This window comes from Malus sylvestris, chromosome 4, assembly GCF_916048215.2.
Source record: "Malus sylvestris chromosome 4, drMalSylv7.2, whole genome shotgun sequence".
In the NCBI taxonomy this organism is placed as follows: domain Eukaryota; kingdom Viridiplantae; phylum Streptophyta; class Magnoliopsida; order Rosales; family Rosaceae; genus Malus; species Malus sylvestris.
Window position 1 is genome coordinate 14,660,267 of NC_062263.1, and position 11,105 is coordinate 14,671,371.

The following is an 11,105-nucleotide window of genomic DNA, read 5'->3' on the forward strand; positions in this document are numbered from 1 at the left end:
GTGATTGAGTATTTAAAAGATTATACAACGTAAGTTCTTCATTGAGGATCATCTTTTACGAATAGCCCATGGTGAGGCTTTAACAAGATAAATTCTTCATGGACTTGTCTTCACATAGACTACAACGTTGGAATTAGTTGTTGATAAATCTGGCATATACATATCTTCTCATGTCATCGAAGAATCAAACTACGTGTAGTTCGGATTAAAAAGGACTCATTTAATCGATTTTATGGCTTTTGAGGACAATTCACCTCAAGGTAGTCGAAGCTCTTTTCCTTTGCTCGGACGTGCCAATTTTTCTTTCTTTCGGTAGCCCCTGTCCTCTATAGATGCAATTGATGTTGAGGATGGGCTTCTTTGTTGAACGTCTATCATCCTCATCATTAGTAATCTCATGCATGTCGGACTTACCTTGGTATTTCCCATCAACAGATCCCTTATTCCTGGCATTTCCCAACGTACGGCAGTCCCTAGTGGTATGGTCGGTGCATTGGTGAAATGAGTGGTATACATTTGGCATTTTCTTGGCCAGATGCTTTGGGATGAGCTTTGGTCGCTTAAGGAAAGGCTTGTCTTTGATGCTATGAAGGATGTTGTTATGGTTATGTTTTAGTCAGTTTATTACCTAGGCTTAGACGGAGCTAGCCTGTCACTACGTCCTCTCTTGTCAGTCTGACAAGGACCTATAAAGGATCAAAGAGAGTGCCGACTAAAAGCTCTTTAACGGTCAAGTTAGTTAGCAAATATATGAGACTTAAGCAGTACGCAAGATAATAAGTCAGTGGTAATTGCATTACCAGAGATGAACTCTAAATGAATGTATTTATATCAGTCGAGGTAGAGACCTTTTAGGGTAGGAAATATGTGTTAAACTAAGAGAATCTTAGAGGATATCTAGGAAATAGATATTGCATCCTCTTAGAAGTGTGATTATTGTAACGCACGCCAATCTTTAGATTGTAAGGACTCCAAGAATATAGGAAACCCTGTTGATTCTTTGCAGGATTAGGTTTTTGTGTCTTGCGGAATAAGTAAGGTCAATCTCAGCGAAGTCGTCAGACTTTGTCCACTGCTACAGAACAAGATGATGGTGACATCGCTGTTCTGTTTTTTAGCTTCGTAGGGAAGTTGTTGAGTCCAATTAGACTTACAAGGTATTCGTATTCTGATCCGCCTCACTCCAGTTCTGGAAAATCATTGTCCCACAATACCTATGAACTTGACATAAAAAAATAACAAAAACATAAAAATAAGCCTAAAAATCTAAGTATCCATAACACAACACATAAATACCAAATGGGTACATACCAAATTTACAAGAAACTTATAATTAACATTCTATCCAAATAAAAATAAATATAAGAGTAAAAACTCATGAGTCCATTTTAAAACTCAAGGAAAAGAATGTACCACATTGTCTTGTAGGCATACATATGGGTTCATAAAAATGCATCAACTAAAACCATTTTACCTAATTTTCTATAAAAATATTATACCCATATCAACATGTAAAACTAAATTGAACCAAAAACATAGTGTACCCATAGCTATATTAGAATGAAATAACATGTAGAATAAAATTGAACCCGCAAAATATAATAGTGTAGCCAACCATAATTGAACAATCAAGATTAATGTTTAATTAAAAAGTAAAAAAATAAAAAGAAGCAAAAAAGTTGAGAGAGTGAGAGAGAGAGAGAGAGAGAGCCTAGATGATGAAGAAACATAATGAATTGGGTTTTGGGTATTGTAGATTCTGTATGGGTATGATGGGATCATGGTCTAAAATATCGATATTATCTCGATATTTTCATTGAAATTTCCGTATTTTTGGACTACCGATATATCCGATATCATCGATATTTTAGACCTTGATAGGAACTCTATGTGGTACTAAGTCACTCATGTATCTTACCATGCAACGTATAAAGTGTAAAATATTGTACTAATTCATTATATATAAATGATTATGGTGTGTTTTAAGTTCTTTCATTAATTACTACATATTTTCTACACTCACAATGTTTGCCAGCTTGCTATATAATCAACTTAAATCAGTTAAATTCATCATGCAATGCATTTTCTTCCAATTTTTTGTGATAAACTAATAGATAATTGACTAAATAAACATCCTGCAAAGTTTCAATAAAAATTTCTAAGTTTTTCTTACAATTTCCGTGGTTTTTATTCAATATTTATCGATATCGATAATGACACACCCCGTCCCGAAGGAGGGCATGCTGGCCGTCACGTGAGAGTGACGTAACCATTTGCACAGTACGGAAGCTTTAAGATACAATTTATAAGTTGATACACCCGAAGGTGAGTCCTAATTTTGTCCAATCTGTCAGAACACCGTCGAATTCCTCGTAGTCACCACACCTTTGTGATTCCTGAACCTGGAGGGGCGCAAAACCAAAATTGAGTGGGTCAGTAAAACAATTCTTTTTCCAAATCCAAACATTTCTCAAAACGTTGTAACCCCTCTCCGTAAAACCTGTATACTTTCCCAGAAATGTAAAATATAAATATACATATATATTCTCAAGACTTCAAGTCGTTAACTCAACATTTTCATAACAATTATGCCATGCCACATCATCTCAACATTTCTCATATTAATTATGCCATGCCACATCATCTCAACAGTAATAAGGTATGAATGCATCAACATAATCATATCAGGTGCAAGAAAGTAATCAACCGTAGGCCCTCTAATAGCCCTGTGCGGTTGAACCTAGAGCTCAAAATCTATCATTATCACTCTACCGGAGTCACCTCTGTGACCCGTCCGGCCTTCTGCACGCAAGTTACGCTCTAGTGCTTCTCATAAATCATCTGTGCACATAATCTAAGGTCACCCACCAGTCGGAATCTCACTAACACTCTCGCGACTGGTCTGTCGTACCCACTCCGCGTGGACTGTACGACTAGCATCTACTTGGATCCAAACTCGCCGGGGATTCGCCGGAAAACGCCTCGAAAGCTCCGGCCAAACTTTGAACTTGTCGATCTCCGTGTTCTTACGTCCAAAAACTTCCAACGAAGCACTCCGAGCTTCCTTGGGACCTTACTAAACTCGCTGTGATCTTGTTTTAGCCTAAAACGTAACCAATTCAAAGCTCATGAACAGTGTCATCTCACGGCAACTTTAGAACTAGGGTTTTCGAAGTGAAACTCACCTGAAATTGGTATCCCCGTGCTCGTGAAGTCCCCAGGATCACGATGGTGGTCTTAAATGGAACGTTGGTACAAGATTGTGGTGGTTCTTGGTGGTTGCCGTGAGTTCGAGAGTAAGAGAGAGAATGAGAGAGTTTTCAGAAAAGAATAAGAGAGAGAGAGAGTCTGGAATGAAAGAAGAAGAGAGAAGAAAGGTTACGGGTTTTAGGGAGGGAATTCAGGGTAGGAGGCCCTACCTAAGTCCAAGCACAAATTAACACATACAAATATAAATCTAACCCTAGTTTAGGATCTTAAAGTAAAACAAATGTCATACATTTACACACCTTAATCCCGTTTAAGGTCACATTGGTCATCTCACGTCCTCGGAATTAATAATTCCGGGACGGGCTGTGACAATCTCCCCTCCTTATAGAATTTCGTCCCCGAAATTCCAATCACCAACCAGAACATCAAAACTCATAAAATAGTCTCGGATACATAACTCTCATCCGTTCTTCTGTCTCCCATGTAATTTTCTACTGAATGATTTCCTTCACAAAGCTTTTACTACTTACTCTGTCTTAATTCTTAGGACCTTCTTTTTCCAATCCAAAGTCGACATTAGTTCCTCACCAATCAGATCCGGCTTAATTCTCAATAGTTGCACCAAAGTCCCATGTAACGACTCTGCCACTTAGTGACAACGCATCGAACACAAAATACATTATGTGCCTTAGCCAATTCTGAAGGCATCACAAACTTGTATGCAACTTTATTGATTCCTTTAGTGAAAAAAAAAAAAATGGTCTGATGTGTCTAAATCTTATCTTGTCTCTTTTCCAATTCTCGTCATTTCTGTTCGCGGTGAATTTTCCAAAAATATCAAACCATTTACCTTACACACTCGATTAGTGGCATATCCATATGTTGATCTCTTTTGCCATTCCTGGTTACTTCAGGTTAACTTAATCACCTGAATACTTTGAGGAGACTCATCCATAGTCTCAGGGTCTACTAAAACTCTTTCTTGATCGAATCTTTCTCTACCCAGAAACATTCCATTCACAAGTCATCAAAAACCGACTCACGTGACACATTTCATGGTCCTTATGGCGTTACTTCGGAAACTGCACAACCAATATACTTAAGAAACTTAGCAGTTCCGTAATCCAATTCTCTTTTCCATAAAACAAATTAGTAATGTTGCACTGTCTGGGAAAGGTTGTTACTCAACACTGGAGTAAATGTACTAACTTGTTACTTAACAAGTATAACTTCTTCTCGATCTTCCATTCTTAACTTTACTTTAGTTGGTTTCCAATCCACAAGAAGATAATCTTGGCAAACGTGCCAGACATTAATCTTACTGTAGTCTTCTCGCCAAGTGCTTGAGCTAGAACAAACTTTACGATCACCCTGATCGTACAATCATGTTCATTAAGCAATACAATTCACTTTCGCTGCCTCATATCAAAATCCTTCCAAGTAATGGATATTGAAGACTTTTTGGATTCGTAAAAATCTTGCATTCTTACCAAATATAATGCCTTCATAACTTCACAGCAAGAATGGTAATCATGACTTCCAAGTCACCCGTAGGGTAATTCATCTCATGAGGTTCCATTTATCGTGAAACGTATGCAATCACCCTAACATTTGCATCAACATGCATCCAATACCATTCAAGAAACATCACTAAAAATTTATGATTACCATTATTCTCTGGGATTACTAAAATACGTGCATGAGTGAGGAAATACTTCAGTTGTTGAATCCTTTGCTCACAATTTCCTTCCCACTCATACATAACCTCCTTTCTCAACAGTCTCATCAATGACAAAACAATGACTAAAAATTCTTTCACAACCATCCAAAATAGCCTGATAAGTTAAGAATTTCCGAATCTCAATTATGGCTTGTGGTTGTTCCAATTTCTCAATTCTGCTGCCTTTTAAGAATTCATTTGAATACCTTAAGCAGATATAACCAATCTCAGAATGCCACTTGATTCATCCAACATTCGCATTTGCTAAACTTAGCATACAACCAACGTTCTCTTAATCTTTGCTTCACCGACTTAATACGTTTACATGCTCTGCTCTAGGCTTAGAGTATACCAGAATATCTTCAATGAAAATGATATCTATTTATCAAGGCATTATTGGAATACTTCATCCAATAACTCATAAAACAGCATGAGTATCCATATAGCATCACCAAACTTCATAAAGACTATAACGAGTCCAGAAAACCATCTTATGATCAATGTCACTTATAATATTCAATTGGTAGTAACCAGATCTCAATTCAATCTTTGAATCTTCGCAATTACTTCTGAGCTGGTTAAATAAACATCAGTACATCACCATGGATAACGGTTCTCAATCGTTACCCGACTCCATTGTCTATAATCAATGAACAGTCTCAAGATCCATTTTTCTTCCTCACCAACAAACTGGGCTCCTCAAAAGTGTTGTACTAGGTTGAATAAAACTTTTATCAACCAATTCTCTCAACTGAATTTCCAATTCCCTTAACTCATCCTGAACCAATCTCCAATATAAATTTATACCTGGCAACAAATCAATAATGAACCTCATATCTCTGCCTGAAGGCAATCCAGGTATACTTTCAAGGAAGACATCAAGAAAAGTCTAACTCTTTCGACATTATTCACACTACTCCAAACAACATCATTTAGCACCACATGAGCTAAGTATTTTTGACAGCCTTTCGAAAACAATCTCTTTGCTCTCACAGCATAAATAACAGCCTGACTCAATCCATTTTGCATACTTACAAAAGTAATCTCTGTTCATCCAGATCGATGGAAAGTACTGGTTTCCCATAACATTTCGTCTTGTCACAATTATAACCAACCAATCTAATGGAACAGAATTAACTGATACAATATATATTCTATTATTATTAAGCATTCCAAATAAGTACAATACTAACATAAAATAATCTACCGGTTTGCTTGCTTAACGAATCCACGAATGAGTTATTAATATTACGGTCTGCAGCCCGCAATACTGATAAATCATCGTTGTCTCGATAAGTAGGCAACCACTCTCAAAGATATAACATACATAATAAGAAATATATCAGCCGAAGTCAACTAGAATGATCAATACGACTGATTCAACTCTTATCTCAATAATACGTCGGCCGGATCCACTCCGCGTGGTCGGTACGGCCGAGCCTATAACTCACCAATTTCTCATGTGTCAGTCGAATCCACTTCTCATGGTCTGTACAGCTGAACATATAACTCATCAAATCTCTTTGTACTCACGGTCAATCCGACCAAACTACTAAGTCCATAACTCTGCTGAATCGACACTATGATATCATGGAAAATTGTTGAGTACAACTGATTCTAGGGACGATTCACAATTCTGTGTCCCCTCTGTTCACATAAACACATTCATTAATTTCACACTTCCCAAAGTGTTAATTTTGTACCTGCTGCACAAGGTACATTTCCTTTACTCGAGACACCTTGTCTCAAATATCGGGGATTACCAGTATATCCATCACTTTTATTCTGACCAGCGACATTAAAACCTCAGCTGGAAAAATTAACTCTAGCTTCACTTCTTTCGAAGCTCTGAATCTTTCTATATCCTTGATATGACGAATCATTAACTTTATCGTCTTCTTTTAATTCCTATTCTTTTCTTATTCTTCTTTATTCTCGTTGCTCATGTTCTCAGAGTCCTCAAGGCTCAACAACATCTTGTATACTCCTGGTAAGAAGTACAATGGATAGTGGTCACCCAAAATACCACTTCCCTTTTTGCCACCCAGCTTAAAACAACATAACACCTCCACCAAATTAACAACAATATCTGGATGGAACGAGGCAAGTCTGAAAACTTTCTATAATATCCCTCGATCATCACCTTCCTTGTCTCATATTTGTAAACTCTTGTTTACTACCATCGATAAATGCCGGAGGGATAAACTTTTCCTTTAAACAAGTCCTTAAACAATTCTCAATCGACTGATTCCTCTGGTGACAACAATTCATACTCCTGTTTCCACCAGGATACAAATTCATAACCAAAACCAGGTAGTCGTCTCGACCCCTTGTCAGAAGGAAATTTCCTTTGACTTGCATAACCTGAAACATCTTTTCCAAATGGTTAAACCGTTACTTCGCTCCCTCAGGTTCATCATTTCATAAGGTGATTCAAATTCAACTCATAACCCGTCTTAAAATGTCCATTTTGATAATATACCGAATCACCATAATAATAGTTTCCCCCAACCCGCTAAATCGGGGAGATTAAGTTCCTCTAACTACGTGGTTTGCTACGAGGCAGTGTAGTTCTGACAGAATTCACTAGAACTTCTCAAAATGTCCAAGATTGCAACCATGCTCTGATACCAACTGACACACCCCGTCCCGAAGGAGGGCATGCTGGCCGTCACGTGAGAGTGACGTAACCATTTGCACAGTACGGAAGCTTTAAGATACAATTTATAAGTTGATACACCCGAAGGTGAGTCCTAATTTTGTCCAATCTGTCAGAACACCGTCGAATTCCTCGTAGTCACCACACCTTTGTGATTCCTGAACCTGGAGGGGCGCAAAACCAAAATTGAGTGGGTCAGTAAAACAATTCTTTTTCCAAATCCAAACATTTCTCAAAACGTTGTAACCCCTCTCCGTAAAACCTGTATACTTTCCCAGAAATGTAAAATATAAATATACATATATATTCTCAAGACTTCAAGTCGTTAACTCAACATTTTCATAACAATTATGCCATGCCACATCATCTCAACATTTCTCATATTAATTATGCCATGCCACATCATCTCAACAGTAATAAGGTATGAATGCATCAACATAATCATATCAGGTGCAAGAAAGTAATCAACCGTAGGCCCTCTAATAGCCCTGTACGGTTGAACCTAGAGCTCAAAATCTATCATTATCACTCTACCGGAGTCACCTCTGTGACCCGTCCGGCCTTCTGCACGCAAGTTACGCTCTAGTGCTTCTCATAAATCATCTGTGCACATAATCTAAGGTCACCCACCAGTCGGAATCTCACTAACACTCTCGCGACTGGTCTGTCGTACCCACTCCGCGTGGACTGTACGACTAGCATCTACTTGGATCCAAGGCGAGCGTGCGATGCGGTGAATACTATAAGCACTAAACCATGGTGCAGGATTTGAGCTCAATATATATCATCATCATCATAACAGTAATTAAATACTCATCTGTGCGTCCACCGCACCATTTCATACATATGCATCATAAATCAATTCTTACCTGTGCGTCCACCGCACCAATTCATACATATGCATCATAAATCAATTCTTACCTGTGCGTCCACCGCACCAATTCATACATATGCATCATAAATCAATTCTTACATGTGCGTCCACCGCACCAATTCATACATATGCATCATATATTAATTCATGCATGGCATTTCAACTCACATTTCTATATACTTTTCATATCAATTCTATGCATGGTATTTCACTTCCCGTTTTTCCACATAACTCATATGCATTTCATTTTAAACATATTTTCATTTCAATTCAATTTCTGGGAAACGTCAAGTATATATATATACGGAAAACAAAACTGCCCACTCACCTGGAGTTCGTCCAACAACTCCCTAGCACCACACATCAAGGCGTCATGACGATCGCCGCCTAGAATAGTAATCAAATCCAGGCTCAGAATTCATATCGATAGAATACATAACTTATATAAAATACGTCACTACGTTGATCGATCCGGAAGATCTGCCACTCAGATTTTAAATCCATAACTTCCAGAGGTCCACACTATACCTCTAGGACAACATCCTAAAATTTCATTACCATCCAACGGTCGGATCTCCGTCAATTTCCAAAACTAAGTGACGGTTAACATTTTATATTATGGACTTACAATTCCAATTCCGGAAGATCCGTAACTCGGATTCCCAATCCGTAAGTTCCAATAATCCTCAAATATTACGTATTACAACGTATCAAATTTTGGTGACGATCCAACGGTCGGATCATCAATTCACATTTTCACCTAAATGTGAAAACTATAAAACGTTATTTGAACACCTAACCAACAATCCTCAATAACTTTCTCATATGGTGTTCAATTTAGGTATATGAATATACCACAGTGATCTACTCGACGTCACGGACGTCGACATATTTTTAAAATAATTTTATTTTTATTTTTTATTTTTACTGTAGCACCTTCTTCTTCCTTGGGTCGCCGGACTGGTTTTTCCGGCGGCCGTTTTCCGGGCAGTTTTTCAAATTGCCATAACTTTGTCATTTCTCAACGAAATCAAGTGATTCAAAAACGAAAGTTGTAGCCCTTGAAGAGACAAAGAGAATGGTACCTTGAAAAACACCTAGTTCGCCGTGGTTTGGCCGGAAACTGCCTCGAAAGCCTCGGAGGTCGCCGGAAACTGGGTATTTTTCAAATGAGTATAACTTCTTCAATACTCAACGAAATTGAGTGAAACAAAAAGGAACGTTGTATTACTTGACGAGACGAAGAGATTGATACCTACCTCGACTCCTAACTCGCCGGGGATTCGCCGGAAAACGCCTCGAAAGCTCCGGCCAAACTTTGAACTTGTCGATCTCCGTGTTCTTACGTCCAAAAACTTCCAACGAAGCACTCCGAGCTTCCTTGGGACCTTACTAAACTCTCTGTGATCTTTTTTTAGCCTAAAACGTAACCAATTCAAAGCTCATGAACAGTGTCATCTCACGGCAACTTTAGAACTAGGGTTTTCGAAGTGAAACTCACCTGAAATTGGTATCCCCGTGCTCGTGAAGTCCCCAGGATCACGATGGTGGTCTTAAATGGAACGTTGGTACAAGATTGTGGTGGTTCTTGGTGGTTGCCGTGAGTTCGAGAGTAAGAGAGAGAATGAGAGAGTTTTCAGAAAAGAATAAGAGAGAGAGAGAGTCTGGAATGAAAGAAGAAGAGAGAAGAAAGGTTACGGGTTTTAGGGAGGGAATTCAGGGTAGGAGGCCCTACCTAAGTCCAAGCACAAATTAACACATACAAATATAAATCTAACCCTAGTTTAGGATCTTAAAGTAAAACAAATGTCATACATTTACACACCTTAATCCCGTTTAAGGTCACATTGGTCATCTCACGTCCTCGGAATTAATAATTCTGGGACGGGCTGTGACAGATAATATCCCGATATTTCTATCGAAATTTCTGTGTTTTTGGACTACCGATATTTCCAATATAATCGATATTTTAGACCTTGGATGGGATAGAGGAGTTTAAATGGTTGTTTATTTTACTTTAAATATAGGAAGAGATGTTCGAGCGAGAAAAATATGAAAAAGAGTTGAGGTAATCTTTTAAATTCTAAAATGATGAACAAAGTTAAAGGACATTAATAAAACATAAATAAGAATAAGATTCGGGAATTGTTATTAGTAGTTCAAAAATATCATTTTGAACTCTAAACTTTTTATAACTAAAAAGAAAACTACACTTATGATGAGTATATAATGTGATTTTTGAAATATTAATAACAGTTCATTATGGTTTTAATCATGCAATATGAAAATAAGGAATGAGAACTATTTCTCTTTTAATTTATCCACTTACCATGTTTTTTCCATTGAACCGTATATACCGATCACAACCTTCTCTCTCTCTCTCTCTCTCTCTCTCTCTCCCCCTCCTTTTTATTTTTTTTTATTTTTTAAAGATAACAAATCACGATTATCTACTCCTTCCGTGTCCAGAGAGATATGAAGAATTTCATCATGCGAGTCAATAATAACCTTTTCTCATATTTGAAATTTTTTGTGTGTATAGTACCACAGATCATGTTGATTTATTGTGTTATTAAGAGTCCACCAAATACTAATAAATACTTCCACATAACTTTTTTTTTTGTTGTAAAAATTACTTCCAC

At 37.6% G+C, this 11,105-nt stretch overlaps 1 long non-coding RNA gene across 1 annotated transcript; it reads right to left on the reverse strand.

Moving 5' to 3' along the window:
* Positions 1–2,952: 2,952 nt before the first annotated feature.
* LOC126618014 (uncharacterized) lies at positions 2,953–10,341 on the reverse strand. The gene is made up of 6 exons (XR_007621623.1): positions 9,965–10,341; positions 9,723–9,882; positions 9,549–9,617; positions 8,792–8,850; positions 3,186–7,753; positions 2,953–3,103 (listed from the first exon to the last, which is right to left on the reverse strand). It is a non-coding gene; the product is annotated as an uncharacterized LOC126618014 (long non-coding RNA).
* Positions 10,342–11,105: the final 764 nt, after the last annotated feature.